We start from the raw sequence: 5,230 nt of genomic DNA on the forward strand, positions 1-5,230 counted from the left end.
TTTTTTTAGAGAAAAGGAACACCAGGAAAAATTAATAATTAATAATTGGGTTAAGCCTTAAGTTCCAGCCCACCATGCTCTTTTCAAAAATTAATAATTGCCCCAAAGTAGGAAGCGATGTAAGAGATTTGTTCGCCTCTATGACCATTTGTCCGGCTGGCTACGACAAGCCGGACTAACCGAGCATCACGGCAGTAGGCCACACAGGTTGCTAAGCACCGGCATGAAATATTTGCCTTCAACTCTACGTAGTTCTTACAGGTTCAATAATAAGAAACTCATGTTGGGAGCCACACGTATCAGACACAAACCCGCATGAAATATTTGCCTTCAACTCTAGTTCTTACATGTTCAATAATAAGAAACTCATGTTCTTACAGGTTCACGTATCAGACATATGCAGTGACCTTCTGAATCTTGTGCAGGAGCAGAGGGGGGTTGAGAGAGAAGCGTGCTAGTTGCGTGCAATCCACGGTCCAGTTCACGGCTTAGTCTAGTTTTCAGAGTTTTATCCCTGCCTACAAATGAACGGAAAGCACAAGACCTTCTTATCTCTGTATCAACTGTAAGTCTGTAATGCATGTAAATAAATTCTTACTAACGAAAATTATATACATGGAAAGAAGTGATCGAGGAGAAAAAAAACATAGTCTATAAAATTCTGGTACTCCTAGTTCAATGTTCTAACAATGGTTACTGGATCACTTGTATAGATCGTCTTCATCCTCGTCAGCTGCCGCGGAGGTGTTGACGGCAGCTTCTGCCGCCTGTGGCCGTGCTGGAAAGCGGAACTCAGTGCCGAACCCCCTAGATTGTTGTAGCGTCTGCGCAAAGGCCTGGTACTTCCTGATGGCGGCATCGCTCACGCTCCGCCTCGCATACTTCATCGACTCCTCGAAGTGAGCCGCCTTTATCTCAGCCACCTCGTGTTCCAGCCCGCCGTCCACCTCCATGGTGTCTTTCCCCATCCTCCGCCTCTCTATGTCCTTCTCAATGTCCTCCATGATGGCGTACTTGCACGCCCTCTGGCAGATCTCTGTGATGTCGGCGCCGCTGAAGCCGGAGGTGAACCTTGCGAGCGCTCCGAGGTCGACGTCCTTGGCCACTGGAGACTTCCTGAGGCAGGCCTTGAAGATCTGGTGCCGCAAGGCCTCGTCCGACAAGGGGATGTAGATGAGCTGGTCCAGGCGGCCGGGACGGAGCAACGCCGAGTCAATAATGTCGGGCCTATTGGTGGCGCCGATGATGAAGACCGTCTTTTTGGCGTTCATTCCATCCATCTCGGTGAGCAGCTGGTTCAGGACCCTGTCCGCCGCGCCGCCGGCATCACCCACTCTGCCGCCCCTTTGGGTAGCGATGGAGTCGAGCTCGTCGAAGAACAGCAAGCACGGCGCAGACTGACGTGCCTTGTCGAAGATCTCGCGCACGTTGGCCTCGCTCTCGCCGAACCACATGGTGAGAAGCTGTGGCCCCTTGATGCTGATGAAGTTGGCCTGGCACTCGTTGGCGATAGCCTTCGCCAGCAAGGTCTTGCCGCAGCCTAGTGGCCCGTAGAACAGGACGCCCTTGGACGGCGACATGCCGAACTTCTCGAATTTCTTCGGGTGCTCGACCGGGTACTGGACGGTCTCTTGCAGCCCCTTCTTGACGCCGTCGAGGCCGCCGATGTCGGTCCAGCTGACGTTCGGCACCTCCACGACGGTCTCACGTAGCGCAGACGGGTTTGTGCCGACGAGAGCCGTCTTAAGGTGGTCATTGGTGACGGCCATGGAGTTCAAGATCTCGGCGTCGATGGTGTCGTCCTCTAGGTCGATGACGTCCATCTTCTCCCTGATGCATTGCAGCGCCGCCTCGGTGCAGAGCGCGGCCAAGTCGGCGCCGACATAGCCGTGCGTATCCTTGGCAACCACCTCAAGGTTGACGTCCTCGTCCAGCTTCATGTTTTTGGTGTGGATGCGGAGCACTTCAAGATGCCCGACCTCGTCTGGCACGCCGACGTCGATCTCGCGATCGAACCTCCCAAAGCGCCTCAAGGCAGGGTCGATGCTATTGGGACGGTTCGTGGCGCCCATGACGATGACGTGCGCGCGGGCCTTCATGCCGTCCATCAGAGTCAGCAGCTGGGAGACGATGCGCCTCTCGACCTCGCCGTGAGTCTTCTCCCTGTTCGGAGCAATGGAGTCGATCTCGTCAATGAAGATGATGGAGGGCGCGTTCTTCTCGGCCTCCTCGAAGGCCTTCCTCAGGTTGCTCTCGCTCTCTCCGGCCATCTTGGACATTATCTCCGGGCCGTTGATGAGGAAGTAGAAGGCCCCGGTCTCGTTGGCGACCGCACGGGCGATCAGCATCTTGCCGGACCCGGGAGGGCCATACAGGAGGATACCCTTGGGCGGCTTGACGCCAATGCTCTTGAAGATTTGCGGATGCCTGAGTGGCAGCTCGACGAGCTCCCTGATCAGAGTCAGCGGTTTCCCCATGCCACCCACGTCGTCGTAGCCAATGTCGTCAAGCCTCTCCTCGTCCTCCCGCTTTACCGGCTCGCCCTCGCAGAAGATCTCCGTGTCAGGCGCCACGATGCAGTAGTCCACCGCGGGGTCGATCTCCATGACCTTGAACTCGACGCTCCGCATGCCGCCACGCACCAGGAAGAGGTCGCCCTTTTGAGCGGGCGGTAGGCGTCCACGAAGTAGGGCTTGAGGTAGACGTCAAAGAGGTTCCCCGCGATGCCCTCGACGGTGTCGTCCAAGGGAAGGATGTGCACACGCCTGCCGAACTTGGCGTCGTGGCACAGGTGCACGGACACGACGTCGGCGATGCGCACGCGCAGGTTGGAGCGGGCCACCTTGTTGATCCTGAGCTTGTGCCCCTCGCAGGTGTCGTCGGGCAGTGCCATGCAGACCGTGTTGTGGCGGCGCTTGCCCTTGAGCAGCACCATGTCGCCTTTGAATATGGAGAGCTTCTCCATGGTGGTCGGGTGGAGGGTGCACACGGAGTTGTCGTCGTTGGTGGCGGCCTCCTCCACCACTAGCCGGTTCGCCGCCTTCGACGCCATCGCGTTCAACTCTCGTTGGTCGACTTGCTGCGTCTCTCGTGTATTGCTCCTCTGGCTGGATGTGGAGGGCTAGTTTGCGTTCGTGTTGCGGTGAAGAGGGTACCTGGGGGTCAGCCCCCCTTTTGAAGGCCCGGCCTGAAGAAATCGACTCGGGTTGGAAGGCCCGTACGTTCCGAGTCGAGATCGTTCGCCTCATATTCGTCCACGTGTAGCTGCAAAGTAACGCTGAGACCATCACCTTCACCGGTTCACCCGTTGGGCCCGTCCCTGGCGGCGACCGGAGTTTCTTCTTTTCTTCTCCCTCTGCCAAATTGATGTGAGCTTTTGTGTCCTCAGTTCATCTCCGCCTGAGTCCAGGATGGTGGCCACTGCAATGTACGGCCGGAGGCGCCAGCGACCTCAGGCGCCCTTCACTCGGCGGTGACCGACGCTTATTCTTCATCTCCCTCCATCAACATTATGTGTGTTCATGTCCTTCATGTTCTCTCCCAATCGGTCTGTTTTTATTTTTCTGCCTAAATGCTATCTACACATTTACGTGTTGCGGCAGTGGGAAGATGGAGCCTGGCCGAGGGGGAAGATAGATGAAGTATGCTGCTAAAGTGGTTCCCCCACTGTAAGATCCGTTATCCCCCTTTTGATTCTCATCCCCAATTTCATTCCGCGCGGTTCGTGTTTGTCATACTGGATTTCATTTTTTCTAAATAAAGGAGTGTGCCGTACTGGATGATGTTAAGTATATATGTTGTGTTTGTCTTGTACAGGCCCAGGCCCATAGTCTAGAGTGAAGTATGTTGTGTTTGTCTTGTACAGGCCCAGGCCCATAGTCTAGAGTGAAGTATATTGTGTTTGTCTTGTACATGCCCAGGCCCATAGTCTAGAGTGAGGCCCAGGCCCATGTAACCTTGTATATCTCTCTCTCCTCCTCAATACAGAAAACTGTTCGGTCATTCTCTCTTCCTCATGTTTTCTAACATGGTATCAGACCAGGACCAAACCCTAGTCCCTCTTCCAGCCGCCACCCATGAAATCGCCGCCGGTGAGGTGATTCAGGCGGATCTGTCTGGTGAGGAGACATCCACATCGCTGCCCCATCCCATCTTCGTCATCAACCTGTAGGAGCTGCTCTCCAGCAGCTCCTCTGTGTGTCCTCATAGCTACTCTGTGAGAATACTTCCCCTGCTCTCCAGCAGCCATCTCCAGCAAGCTCTTGGTGCCTTCCCTGCACTACAGCAAGCTCCAGGCGTTCCCCCTCCTATCTAGCAAGATCCAGCAAGCTCCTCCTTCTATCTAGTGAGATCCAGCAAGCAGCAGCCAGCCTAGTGGGTTGTTGCTCCTGTTTGTGGCTGTCTGCTGCTCATCTCTTGTTGCTGCCTGCAGCTGCTATCAAATTGGGTGTTTCCAGCTGCTGGCCGCTCACCACTATGGCAAGAAATGATTTCGGATTTGGTTCTTTGATCATAGATATCAAGCTTGATTGTTCAAACTACAGGGAATGGGCATTTTCTGCCCGGACTATCTTGAGGACGGCCGGTTTTGTTTCTCATCTGACAGATGATCCACCTAGTCCAAATGATGATGCAGCAAGGAAGTCTTGGCAAAAGATCGATGATCGTGTGATGGGAGTTTTAATTCTGGGTGTTGAACCCTCACTCCGAATGAGTCTTGAGCATCACACTTCAGCTAAAGAGATATGGAAGTACTTTGAGCAGCGCTACCTTCAGCCCAACAGTGCACTTCATTTCTCCTTGTTGCAGAATTTACACAACACTCGGCAGCCAAAAGACATGTCCATAGAAGAGTACTATGGAGCTTTCACTCGCATCACTGGGCAGCTAGGTTCCATGGTTCCAAAGGGTAATTCTGGTTGTGAGTCATGTGCAGCGAAGGAAAAGTACGACCATCAGACTCTCATGTTTCAGTTTGTGATGGGTCTCAAGCCAGATTTTAAGAACATTCGCACTCAATTGCTTGGTCGTACGACTCCTCCCACCTTGACAGAGGCACTTGCTAGCTTGATCGTTGAGGAGACTCGTCTCCGTTCTCTTGGGACTACTTCTGCGCAGACTCTACACACTAGTGTTCTGGCTTTTCCTCAGCGGCCAGGTGCCTCCAAGGCCACACCTTCAGCTGTCATCTTCTCGTTCTGCAAGAAGGCAGGACACCATAGAGATGGTT

At 54.1% G+C, this 5,230-nt stretch overlaps 1 pseudogene; it reads right to left on the minus strand.

Annotated features, from left to right (window-relative positions):
* Positions 1 to 701: 701 nt before the first annotated feature.
* On the minus strand, positions 702 to 3,037 carry LOC119281123 (annotated as a pseudogene).
* Positions 3,038 to 5,230: the final 2,193 nt, after the last annotated feature.

This window comes from Triticum dicoccoides, chromosome 3B (genome assembly GCF_002162155.2).
Source record: "Triticum dicoccoides isolate Atlit2015 ecotype Zavitan chromosome 3B, WEW_v2.0, whole genome shotgun sequence".
Taxonomy (NCBI): domain Eukaryota; kingdom Viridiplantae; phylum Streptophyta; class Magnoliopsida; order Poales; family Poaceae; genus Triticum; species Triticum dicoccoides.